The following is a 14513-nucleotide window of genomic DNA, read 5'->3' on the forward strand; positions in this document are numbered from 1 at the left end:
TAACTAGGCGAGTTATTGTATAATGATGGTTTGTTCTGTAGACTATCGGAAAAAATAGCTTAAAGGGGCTAATAATTTTGACCCTAAAATGTGTTTTTTTTAAATAAAAAAACTGTTTTATTCTAGCTTTTATTCTTTATTCTAAACAATTAAGACTTTATGATAATGCATTACTGTGTGTAAAGAAAACAGATTGAGAGCTGCAGTTGTTAAACAGTTTGCATAGTATAATGCTCTATAAACAGTGATACCTTAACATTCATTTTTTTGAGCTTCCAGCTACACAGTTTTAAGTAGCGTATCAAGTTATAAATAGACAGGTTTAAAAAAGCTATTCTGTTCATCAATCTGCGGTTGAATGCAAGAATGAATACTGTGTAAACAGTCCATAATAAACTCTCTGATTGGGGTCAGATGAACATGGAAGTAGCATGACTAAACAAGTCTTTTAATCCTGTAAAGCTTGACTAATAAAAAAAAAAAAACTTTTATTATTATTTTTAAATGGAACATTAAGAGAAAATATAAAAGAAAATCAAATCTGATTGATCTGATTGGTCAGGCTTTTATGACTCATTAGAATATACAGAGGGAAAACACCTCTATGTTATTGAAGGGATAGTTCATTCACCAGTATTTTATAGACAGATATTATGTGCAAATATTAGTTAAATCCTTACCTGGCAGTTCAGATAATAATATTTTCCAAAACTTCGAAGTTTGCTGTGATAACCAACATCACACAGAGTGAACGAGATGTTTTTTATACTTAACCGTCTCCACATTAAAACCTAGCAAAAATGTGATACTTCATCAGTGATAAAGCAGTTAGACATGTATAGTTTTAACTACAGTAAATACACTCACCGGCCACTTTATTAGGTACACCTGTCCAACTACTCTTTAACTCAAATTTTTGATTAGCCAATCACATGACAGCAACTTAATGCATTTACGCATATGTCAAGATGATCTGCAGCAGTTTAAATTGAGCATCAGAATGGGGAAGAAAGGTGATTTAAGTAACTTTGAACGTGGCGTGGGTGTTTGTGCCAGATGGGCTGCCTGAGTATTTCAGAAACTGCTGATCTACTGGGATTTTCATGCACAACCATCTCTAGAGTTTAATGAGAATGGTCTGAAAAAGAGAAAATATCCAGTGAGAGGCAGTTCTGGGCCCATTACTACCAATTGAACATTGTGTCAGCGCCACAGCCTACCTGAGTATTGTTTAACCCAGGCTCATTCTGAAAACGTAGTCCCGTGGACTTTTCTGGAGATTGTGAAATATGTCCTGGGAGGTATGTATTTTTGCAGTTTTTGTTTTCGCGAATCCACAAGAGGTAACTGTGTGGGGAATCGACCGACCCACCCTCCTCCTTCCCTAAACCCAACCAATTTTACAGATTGACAATTTTACTTCCCTAAAATGAAGTACAAAAGCCGTCCAGAAAAAGAAAAGCCCTCGTCTGATTTTTACCACGTTTTCGGATTTCACCACATTCTCACCCTGTTGTTTACTTGTTCGTTTAATTTTTTTCGTTTTTGTCTTTCCTGATTTCTGGAACCGCTCTTCCTCGGACTTAAACCTGGTCGCCGTTGTCGTCATGGTCAACTTCTCTCTGCGTCTCAAGTCCGCCGATGTACACGACAGGCTAACTGGACAAACTGGTTGTGGCAGGAAAGCCCTGCACATGGAGGTAACCGGTCAGCCGGTAAGCGACAAAAGAAACGGCATCATACCGCCCGTAGCGTTCGCTTAAAAAAATTAAATGCAGCCATATGTACCTCTGCCTACATAATTCGCAGCCTCCAGAAACATCCACGGGACTACGTTTTCAGATTGAGCCTGTGTTGGTGTTGCTGACCCTTTATGACCACAGTGTACCCATCTTCTAATGGCTACTTCCAGCAGGATAACGTGTCATAAAGCGCGAATAATCTCAAACCAGTTTCTTGAACAAGACGATGAGTTCACTGTACTCAAATGGCCTACACAGTCACCAGATCTCAATCCAATAGAGTACCTTTAGGATGTGGTGGAACAGGAGATTCACATCATGGATGTGCAGCCGACAAATCTGCAACAACTATGTGATGCTATCATGTCAATATGGAGCAAAATCTCTGAGGAATATTTCTAGTACCTTGTTGAATCTAAGGATTAAGGCAGTTCTGAAGGTAAAAGGGGGTCCAACCATGTACTAGTAAGGTGTACCTAATAAAGTGGCCGGCCAGTGTGTATTTTTTACTATTGAAGTCAATGGGAACTAGCATTCTTCAAAATATTTTCTTTTATGTTCAACAGATCAAAGAAACTCCTAAAGGTTTTTTCTGGGTGAACTATCCCTTTAAGAGGCAAAAATGTGTAAAATTACATGGCCATAAAGTAAGATAAAATCTTTGTAACAGTATACCAGACAAAAGAAATGCAAAATAACAATCAGTTGTCACTTTATATCTTAAAACATATATATAAAACAGCAGGTGTGATAACTCGACTAACCTTCAGTGTCATGTTTATCACTTTAAAAGTACAAGAAAGTTTAACAGTGAGTGATGGCCGCTTCAGCAAACACTAGTAAAGCGAGTACTGTATCGTTTCCGCAGGCAACGTGGAGGCTAAAGTTTTGGTTTATGTGTCTGTTTTAGGCCACACTGACCTCAACCCCCTTTGTGAGGCTCCAACAAAGAACCATCTGCACGGCAAGCGGAGCTGAGAGACAAGAGACAGAAACATGGAGGACAGACTGGGGGAGGGACACCACTTCCAGAAAGATGTAGAAACAGGGGCTGAGAAGAACATAGACAGATGAGGACGTGAGAAACAGAGACGTGAGAAACAGGGCCGAAAATACATCTGTAAATATGCAATGAGGTAATGCTGCGGTCGAGAACAGAACACGTTTGGGTTCTTAAATGAAGGAAGGGAATGAAACCTTGCACACGGTCAAAATGGAGGGTAATCTTTCGCAAACATGCTTCCTTACAGGCCTGGATGAAAGTAATTAGAGCTCTCGGGGGCTGGGTTCTGGTTAACCATTTCATGACCAGTTATAGCAGCCTGTCTGTTTAGAAAGAATCCAACACAATCTGCAAAGGTTATTGCAACTGTATGCCTATAAAACCTTTAACAGCTGCTCCTGCATGCAGATTTGCAATGCAAAACAGAAGTGAAGGTCGAGAAGTAAAACGTCCATGCACTGTTATAAACATCTAATCCAGTAGTTCTCAAACTTTTGTCATCAGGTACCACCTCAGAAATGAATAGTCTCTCCAAGTACCACCATAATGATCAGTATTGAAATACAGTAGCGTAGTAGTAGTAGGCCGATGAAGCAGCCTCAGCACTGCACAGTTCAAAAACGAGGCAGATCAATTCATATTATTAAAAATATTGATTATTGTCAGCCACTTTAAACATTATAGTTTGAACATTAACACCGTGAAAATGGTTTGCCATTGAGGTTCCACATTGTCTCCAACAAGAGCCCAAACTTTCAACACCTGCACACAATGCAGACAGTTTAGGAGTTATAAAGAACCTCCTCAGATTTTTCCATCCACTTTCTCTCTAACAGTCTTCCTCTGTTATTAGCTTAAAGTGACATTTAAAGGCTTAACTAGGTAAATTAGGTTAACTAGTTAGGGTAATTAGGCAAGTTATTGTATAATGACAGTTTGTTCTGAAGACTATCGAAAAAAAAACTGCTTAAAGGGGCTAATAATATTGACCTTAAAACAGTGTTAAAAATTTTAAAACGTTTTTTTTTTTCAAGCCAAAATAAAACAAATAAGACTTTCTCTAGAAGAAACAATATTATCAGACATACTGTAAAAATTTCCTTGCTCTGTTAAACATAATTTGGGAAATATTTAAAAAATAAAAATAAAATAATGGGGGCTAATAATGAAAAATCATAGTATTTTGAGCACATGTGCTCCAAAATGCAAAGAAAGAGGTCAGAACTTGATGCTGAATCTCTGGAGAGCATGTCTAGGTCACATCTCAAGATCAAGAATTATGTTTCACATAATGACGGCTATTTTTAGTTTTTTTTTTTCATGGTATTTGCATGCTGTCTCCTGAATCCCTGATTCCAGTGTTGACCACCAGAGCTCCGTATCTACCAAGCATACAGACCCGTCCTGGACGAGAATCACTACAGTTCTGGAATATGAGAGATCCATGCTGATTTGCTGCTATTCCTTTATTTAGTGTTAGATGAAATATAAAGTGTGCAGAAAGTTAAATAGCTGGATGAATCCAGCACAAAGGAATGACACCAGTTTTGTGCGATTTAGCGGAAATAATGGGACGGGCTCCGGAAGTGTTTTGATTAGTCAATATCTAAACAATAAAAATAGATTCAGTGTTTATTTTAATGGCACAAGCCAGCACAAATGAATGACAGTTTTGTGAGATTTAGAGGAAATAATGGGGCGGAAAGTGACGTCGCGACTCCCAAAGTGTTTTATTTAGGCAATATCTAAACAATAAAAACAGATAGTCTTTATTTTAACGGCACAAACCAGCACAAATCCAGCTCAGCATTAGAAGTTGTATAAGGAAATCTATGTGGTTAATAGTATAAAATATAGTGTATTTTAAGTACTGTAACTCTTTTTAAAAAAAATGTTTTAATCAAATTTTGATCTTTATTAATATTTACAACTAAAAATTATTTAAATGCTAAACAATAATTAAGGTAATAATTAGTAGGTCAGTTAAAATAATTGACATGTTAAAATGAGTAATTACAAAAAAGCATGAATAGTTTGGGAAAAAATGTAGAAGAATAAAAAAATAAGAATTAAAATAAGAAAATAATCCAAAAATACTTAATCATTCATTCATTTTCTTTTCGGTTTAGTCCCTTTATTAATCCAGGGTCGTCACAGCAGAATGAACCGCCAAGCACAAGTTTTACGCAGCGGATGCCCTTCCAGCTGCAACCCATTTCTGGGAACCATCCACACACACACATACACTAAGGACAATTTAGCCTACCCAATTCACCTGTACTGCATGTCTTTGGACTGCTAACTCCACACAGAAGCGCCAACTGACCCAGCCGAGGCTCGAACCAGCGATCTTCTTGAGAAATGTAGGGATGGAATATATAATGAATGATTAATCATTTTGTATTCCGAAATAATAAATAGCACATAAATATTACAGTGAAAAATAGTCAACTAAAAACAAATCATTTAAATCATGTGTTTGTTTTTTAATTATTTTAATGTTAATTTGTTTTTCATTCACAGTATATTTTGAGGAGAAGCAGTGGCGCAGTAGGTAGGCGACAGTACTAGGCGACAGCGCTACCTACTGCGTCACTGCGTCGCCTCAAAATATACTCATTCATTCATTCATTTTCTTTTCGGCTCAGCCCCTTCATGAATCTGGGGTAGCCACAGAGGAATGAACCGCCAACTTTTCCAGCATGCTTTTACGCAGCAGATGCCCTTCCAGCCACAACCCATCTCTGGGAAACATCCACACACACTCATACACTACGGACAATTTAGCCTACCCAATTCACCTGTACCGCATGTTTTTGGACTGTGGGGGAAACCAGAGCACCCGAAAGAAACCCACGCAAACGCAAGGAGAACATGCAAACTCCACACAGAAACGCCAACTGACCCAGCTGAGGCTCGACCCAGCGACCTTATTGCTGTAAGGCGACAACACTACTTACTGCACCACTGCGTCACCTAATTGACACATTTAAATGATAAATTACAAAAAGCATTAGTAGTATGGTAAAAAAATATAGAAGAATATAAAAAAAAACCATTAACATAAGGAAAAAATGAAAATATACCGTGAATAAAAAGCAAGTACACATTAAAATAGTTAAGAAGACAAACACATTAGTTAAATGATTTGTTTTTTAGTTGACTATTTTTCGTTGTAATATTTGATGACATTATGTGCTGTTTATTATTCATGAATACAAAATGATTAATTAATCCTTATATATGCCATCCCTACCTTTCTCAATGCTGATCATGCATTGCTAATAACATACAAACACATCTTCCAAATGCCTCCTTGTTGATTGTGGGCTAAATGTTTGATTGTTGCACTTCAGTTTAAGCATATTCCTTGACGTCATGCATGCAGATCTATTTTACAATCACGCAGCATACAAGACTAATCACTGATAATCATTTAAATAGCTTCCTGCTGCATGCTGTATATCTTCTGTCAGTACACAGCTAACAAAACTAACACATACGCCCTGTCAGTAATGTGTTCTGATGATCAAACGTGCTTATTTATTTGATTAACAGATAGCAGCGTTAGTGATGAACAGTCATGTAACATGATAAACAGGTGCAGATGGATCACCTAGCAACAGCAGCCTTCGTTCTCGCCACACAGACGCTCATGACAGTTACCACCATCTAGTGGCATGTGATATGACTAAAAGTATATTGGTGGCATATTCACTATTAAACAAAGATCAGATCTGATCCTTGAGAATACAATGCATTCAATGCTTTTGTCTATTTATAGAGCGCTAAAGCCAACATGACATCATCATATACGATTGCATCATGCAAATACAGCAACAGAGCATGCATGTGTGATGACAGCTGGATCAGATGAAAATTAGGTTTGTTCAAACATTCATTTTCTTTTCTGCTTAGTCCCTTTATTAATCCAGGGTCACCACAGCAGAATGAACCGCCAACTTATCCAGCATGTTTTTACGCAGCGGGTGCCCTTCCAGCCGCAACCCATCTCTGGGAAACATCCACACACACACTACAGACAATTTAGCCTACCCAATTCACCTATACCACATGTCTTTGGACTGTGGGGGAAACCGGAGCACCCGGAGGAAACCCACGTGAACGCGGGGAGAACATGCAAACTCCACACAGAAACGCCAACTGAGCCGAGGTTCAAACCAGTGACCTTCTTGCTGTGAGGCGACAGCACTACCTACTGCGCCACTGCTTCGCCTGTTCAAACATTCATTTATTAATTAATCAGGGGTCGCCACAGTGGAATGAACCGCCAACTTATCCAACTTATATGTTAAAGTTGTAAAAAATAAAACAACTTATATGTTTTACACAGCAGATGGCCTTCCAACACTGGGGAAACACCCACACACTCTTGCAATTACACACATACACTATGGACAATACTTAGGAGAATTCTATGGGGTTCCATTTGTGCCAAAATTCCCATGCCTGCTTTCTGCTTTGTACTTCTCATTTGTCTTCATCTACTCTCATTGCCCGCATGTTCAGGAAAATCAGCATTGTTGGCGTACATGTTGTCTGTTGATGTCATCTTAATCTATCGGTTTTTCCCTGTTTTTTACTGTCATATTCTATGGGGTATTCTGTCATCTGATCTGTTGTCCTTATTGTTGTCTATTTATCTTTGCTGTCATCCTTACTGTCGTCTATGCTGTTGCCCTTATGGTTGTCTGTTCTGTTGTCTATGCTGTCATTCATACTGTCACCCTTACTGTCGTCAATGCTGTCATCCATGCTGCAGTTTATTCTGTCATCTTTATGGTCGTTTATACTTTCATCTTTACTGTCGTTGATTTTTTTAGAGGCATTACGGGTTTCAAGGGAGCATTTTGAGTAGAGACATTATTTTGACATAATCCGACATAATTGACATAATCGTTTTATAATAAATTATAAAACATAAAAACATAAACAAACTCATTTATAACACAATGGTGTTCAATGCTGAATACACGAGTCAAACTGTACCGCCTTGTGCATTGTCCTCTAACTTCGAGTGACATGAAAATCTGAACATTTAATTAAATTATTTTATTTCAGTTGGCTTAAACAAATAAAAGGCTACATTAAATTATAAATGACAATCTCTGGCATTCGCCCCAACCTTTACATCATTCTAAATCTCTTCTCAGAGTGGATGGCGGGCCAAATCAAAGGTTACCATGGGCCAACTTTGGCCCACATCTCTGGCCTAAACACTACTACTAGAATAAAAAACTCAACTCACATTCAAAAACAAACAGAGCTCCTGATTGGTCAGGTCAACCCAAGATCTCAGGTTGCCTAACAACACAATCAGAATCGGGGGAGGGCCTCTGGGAGCACATTCTGTAGATGGAGAGAAGGAAGAAAATACTTGGAATTCTGCCAAGAAAAATAAACAAGGAGAGAGAGAGAGAGGGAGAGGGAGAGAGGGAGAGAGAGAGAGAGAGAGAGAGAGAGAGAGAGAGGGGGGAGACCTTATAAAGGTGTATGGCTCATTATCAGTCATAAGATCTGACGACAAAGAACACAGCCTTCAGGAACAAATCACAAGGAAGTAACTACAATTGCACCCTCATAAATTAAACTTTAGTGTAGTGAGTATTGATTTGGCTTAGAGTATAAACAGTGCCAAGCATATATAAGTAAACCCCTTACAAATCTCTCTTTTAAATTCTTAGTTTTTAATAGGAAGCTCTACAATATTATATTTGTGCATATAAGATTAGTCAGTCTTGAAGCCAAATCTGGAGCTCAAGTGTTAAAAAATGAGTACAGCCAAATTTATATGTTATAAAAATTATTACATGCAAATTTTAAAAAAGAGGAAAAATCAAGTTAAATTAAATTAAACTCAAGAATTTAGAAGTCTAGTTAAAATTTTGTAGGTTGTAATTTTACAACGCAATCTCAAGGCAATTCGTAACTTTTTGATTTAGTTGCTAATTCGTATGAATTCGTACGATCTAATTCGTACAATTTAGTACGATTTGCTCATCACCCAATGACGGTTGGGGTTAGGGGTGGGGTTAGGTGCCACGCCTCCTTTATAAAATCGTATATTTTCGTACGACTGAACTCGTACGAATTAGCCACTAAACTGACAAAACGTAAAATACTTACATTTTCTCGTGAGATCAGGCTGAATTTTATGTGCAATATTTTGCTTGAATTTAACTGTATTATCTTTCAATTTCTAAACATGTTTGGTGACTGAGATATTATTTAAATAAATATATCTGTTTAATAAATCTGTTTTGTTTGGATACACCAAAACACATTGCCTATATTCACTGAGAAATGGATAAAAATATACATTTTCCAAATGAGGTGTACACAATTACGCTAAGCACTGTGGGTAAACCTTTAAAATTCACAATTACAATGCCACAACCCAGGATATACAGGATTACCATTGCTGTTGTAGTAAATTTAGAAGTAGATTTAAGTAGAGCCTGTAGAAGTGGATTTAGGATATTAAAATTTGTTTGCTCATGAATGTGTATATTTTTTTGCAAACAAATTATTTCCATGCGGCGTATTCTAGTGTTTTTAGTTGATGTCATTTCAGAATAAAATATGTGCAGACATCAAGAATCAAATGCAGCTAGACATGGATGAAAAAGCTTTGATAAAAAAGACGAGGGTGTGAGTGACCAAACAGGATGTGTTTAGTAGAGCTGGAGAGCCCGCTGTCAAGATAGACTGAGAAAAATGAACAGGATATGGGCCGGTTTGGGTGCTGAAGATAACGGTGAATGAATGCATCTGATGTGTCTGCATGCAGCTTTTTTTCAAGTCTGTGAAAGTACACATAGCTTGACAACAATAAACCAACGGCAAGATTAATACATTCACTGCCATCAAATATGGACACAGAGCTAATGCTAACATTTTGAGAACATTTACTGGCCGTAAATATTACTGGTCGTAAAAATGTACAGCTAGAGGGGGAAGAGACCACTTGTAAATTCAGTTTTTTTCTGGATATACTAGGTGTACTAGGAATGTCTTGGAGTAAAATCATAATTTTGAGTTATTCCATAAGAGTTTGATAACATTTCTTCCAAATTTCTAATACTAGACGACAATCAGAAAGTGATTATTTGTCAAAATAACCCACAGTTACTTCCTTCCAGAGCCATTTATATCAAAGTTGATAATTAGCCACACCATGTTGGTGTTTCTATGAGGTGGTTCGTTAGCCCAATGCTCAACCCCCAACCTGGAGGAACAACACATAACACACACACACACACACACACACACACACACACACACACACACACACACACACACACACACAAACACACACACACACACACACACACACACACACACACACACACACACACACACACACACATTACAGACAGTTTAGTTTACCCAATTCACTTCTAGCGCATGTCTTTGGACTGTGGGGGAAAGCGGAGCACCCGGAGAAAACCCACACCAACACGGGGAGGACATGCAAACTCCACACAGAAATGCTAACTGACCCAGGGCTCGAATCAGCGACCTTTTTGCTGTGAGGCAACGGTACTAAGCACTGCACCACCATGTAACCCAAAATAACCAATGGTGTATAAAAAAAGATAGAAAACTATTCACAAATATTGATTTCTTGCTATTATTGTGTTAAAAAATAACAAAAAATAAACAAAAAACTGTGTTGTCCAAAAATGAACATTAACATGCATTAAAACAAACACAGGCTCATTCTGAAAACGTAGTCTCGCAGACATTTCTGAAAACCGATAATTATGCGGCCGAAGGTACTTATGGCATTTATTTTTTTTAAGCGAACGCTAAACCCAAGCAGTTTTACCGATTGACCCACCCACCCACTTACTTCCCTAAACACAACCAACAATGTACAAAAAAAAAATGCCGTCCAGAAAAAGAAAAGCCCTCGTCTGATTTTTACCATGTTTTCAGATTTGACCACATTCTCAGCCTTTTATTCACTTGTTCAGTTTATTTTTTGGATTTTGTTTTAGTCTTACCTGATTTCTGGAACCGCTCTTCCCCAGACTCAAACCCGGTCGTCGTGGTCAGCTCCTCTCTGCGTCTCGAGCTAACCAGACAAACTAGTTGCAGCAGGAAAGCCCTCCAAACAGAGGTAAGTGGTCAGCCAGCAAGCGCGGAAGGGAATGGCATCATACCGCTCCTTAGCGTTCGCTTAACAAATGAAATGCAGCCATACGTACCACCCCCAGCTACATAATTCGCAATCTCCAGAAATGTCCAGAGGACTACGTTTTCAGAATGAGCCTGGGTTGAAATAAAACAACAACAGGGTGAGAATGTGGTAAAATCCGAAAACGTTATAAAAATCAGACGAGGGCTTTACTTTTTCTGGACGGCTTTTGTAAACCGTTGTTATTTTTTATTGCTTATTTAAGTATTGCATTATTTAGAAACCAGTAGTTTGAGAGAAGTTGCTGATTTTTAAAGATTATCCAAAATCTGTAAGTAAATGATTAATAAACTACATTAATTCATTCATTCATTTTCTTTTCGGCTTAGTCCATTTATTAATCCGGGGTCACCACAGTGCTATGAACTGCCATCTATTAATAGCTAAGTTGTATGTTAATAAATGCTTTATTACCTCAACCTCATTCAGTTTTGTAACCTCATCAAAAATAAGGACTATTCATGCTTTATAAATCCTTTATAAATGACAATTAAAGGCTCAGTTAAACGTTATTAATTTCTATCTATTTGAAGATACACAAATGAAACTGTATCAAATAAAAAATAAATCTTCGCAATCTACTAAAATAGTAGTGCTGTTTAAACATCGCTAAATAACATTGAAATGTTGTATCATAATATGTTGTTAACTTATTATATTGTTGTTGTTTTATCCAGTTTGATGCTATATTTTGACACTCCTGCTATTCTGAAATGTTTAAACTTTACAGTAATTTTACTTGTTAGATAAGATTGCAAAGAAGTATTGTTCATTTGATGCCAGTGGTGTAAAGTAACAAACTACAAATACTCAAATGACTAATTAAATAGTTTTTCTCAGAAATTGTAATTTAGTTTTAAAAACTTTTACTTTCCCTTGAGTACATTTTTAGTGCTGTATTGGTACTTTTACTCCACTACTTTCCTTCATCCTGCAGTCCCTATTTTATTTTGTCTTGTCTATGGGGATTAGAAAACTCAGACCTGCAATTCCTGTCCAATTAAATCGCACATAGAAGGTAAATCGCATTATAATACTACCTCAAGACATGAGCGATTTATAATTGCAGCAAACATATTGGAAGCATTAAAAATGTCCAAGAAGATGTCCAAAATCTTTACACGCATTGACCCAGAGACTGTTTATATGCATGTCACTGATGAGAAGATGACGGATGTTTACTGTTCAATGACTGAAACGGCTCTAAAGACCCAGCAGGCACAGGACGTCAACATGACGTCAGATTGATGTGGTACCCCAATGTCGTGGGGACATTATTTTGTTTGGAAATGAAAATAGGTTGATGTCAGTAACCAACGTCAGATCGACGTCAATGTCCAACCTAAAATCAACCAAATATCAACTTCTAATGATGTAACAGCTTGACGTTCTGTGGACGTTACCACTATGACTTCTATCAGATGCTGGATTTTGGTTGCCATACCTGAAGAATAAATGTCTGCATTTAATGTTAATGTGACTTTAAAATCAACCTAAAATCAACAAAATATCAACATCATTTGACGTCGTTATTAAGACATCAAAATAACGTCCTTAGACGCTGACTAGACATTGAATTTGGTCACCTGACGTCACAACCAAAATCTAACCTAATATTAATGTCTTATGACGTTGTGTGCCTGCTGTACAATAACTAAATGCACTACAGAATGTTACGTTTACACACATCCACAAGTGACATGTAAATGCATCAGCTTTTTACAGCGTAATACTCACTTCTCTTGAGTACTTTAACCTTTACTCATACTTTGAGTAATATTAACAACAGATACTTTTACTCTACTTGCACCACATTTTTGGTATGAGTTTTCAGTACTCTTTCCACCACTGTTTGATTCTGAGCCTTTAATTGTTATTTATCAGGGATTTATAAAGCATGAAGAGTCCTCACTTTAGATTAGGCCACAAAACTGGATGAAGTTGAGTTAATAAAGCATTTATTAACATATCAATTAACTATTAGTATATGCCTGAATAATAATATATAAATGTTGATTTTAATAGCTTATTAATCCTTTACTAACTCATTCTAAATGATTGTAAAAAAAAACAACTACTCTTAAATACAAATGATTTGTAAATAATGCGATACTTAATTTAGTCATGAAAAATTAATCAGTAAGAAAGTATGAAAGAACAATTATTAAGCACATTGTAGGTCAAGAATACAGCATTTGTTTGCAGTTATAAACTGCTCACTAATGACTATCAATGTAGAGTTAATGCTTAACAAATAATGAGTTAACTATTTGCTAATGCATAATAGATTATTCATATAGTGTGTGGTTTTTATAAAGTGTTACAATTGACTAAAATGATAACTGGCTTAAATTGCATTTATTCAACCATGTTTATATTAATATTTAGATGATTTAAGGATCTATATTTCTATATGCACCAGTTATGCTCAAGTAAGTTTAAACGCATTCGTTAACTCCTCCATTGGAATAAAAATAATAATACGTTACATTCTGCTGAAAGAATAAATAAACCACAGACCAACCGAGAGGAAGGAACTTAAATGCATCATGGGAAGAAAAAAAGCAGAGGAAGGATGAGATAAGACGGAGTGATAGTAAATAGCTAAGTTCTAGTAGTCAGAGTTTTCCTTTGTGCCAGAGGGCTCTCTGATTGGACAGTTTGCCAGTGTGGGCGGTGCCTGTGAGTGGGCGAGAGCCAGTCGTTAGTTTGAGGAAATGAGCCTGGTTTGTGATAAAAAAAAGGAGGGGGTGAGTGTTGCCGTGGTAACCTGTGAGCCGTGTGCACACAAAACATTTTCTGCAAATGGAGGGGGTTAAAAGGGGGTCGGATTTCAAAGCATGTAAACTTCCATCTTGAGTTGCGTCTGATGCATTATCTGTGCAACTTTTGTTTTTGCAGAATGATGGAGAGTATTGGAGCACAGAGATCAAAAGAGATACAGATACTTAAAGGGATAACGCTGCTTTATGCCCATTTGGATTATTACTATAAACAGAATATTTAGCAGAGACTGGGCTAAGCAAATACGCAGATAAAATAGCAACAAGAGGACGCCAATGCCTCGTCACAGTCTCCAGCATGTTGTACTTCCAGAATAAAATATAAAATCTAACTTACAAATGAACAGTTAGAACCAGTTTTATGGATGTTCAATATCAGTGAGGTGTCAATTTTGGTTTAAGCTTTAGTTATTATTACACTGTAAAATCAGCAGTCAACTTTATCAAATGAAATGAGTGTAGTTAACTCAAAATGTTCTAAAAGCTAAATCTACTCATTTGAAGAGTTTTGAACTCAGTGTTGAAGGTAATGAGTTAATTAAATACCTCTACCTCAACTTAAATGGAGTAAGCTCACAGTACTCGTATAGATTAGTTTTAGCATTCAAATGGTTTGTAGCAATCAGTTTCCTCAAATGGTTTGAGTTGCCTTAACTTATTGGGTTTTACAGTACCCAGTTGGTTTGAGTTCTCTTCATTCATCAGGATTTACTGTGCTCAAATTGCTTCGTTTACTCAAATTGATTAAGTTCACAGAACTC

The 14513-nt window shown here is 37.0% G+C and overlaps 1 long non-coding RNA gene across 2 annotated transcripts in view; it reads left to right on the forward strand.

The window, feature by feature from the left end:
- Positions 1–14513, forward strand: part of LOC137496731 (uncharacterized) — a 149779-nt gene that overhangs the window by 17271 nt on the left and 117995 nt on the right. For both annotated transcript variants that reach the window (XR_015503022.1, XR_015503024.1), the window contains exon 2: positions 2653–2878. This is a non-coding gene — a long non-coding RNA (uncharacterized LOC137496731). The remainder of the gene's footprint in view (positions 1–2652; positions 2879–14513) is intronic.

Source organism: Danio rerio, chromosome 11, assembly GCF_052040795.2.
Source record: "Danio rerio strain M-AB ecotype USA chromosome 11, GRCz13ab, whole genome shotgun sequence".
Taxonomy (NCBI): domain Eukaryota; kingdom Metazoa; phylum Chordata; class Actinopteri; order Cypriniformes; family Danionidae; genus Danio; species Danio rerio.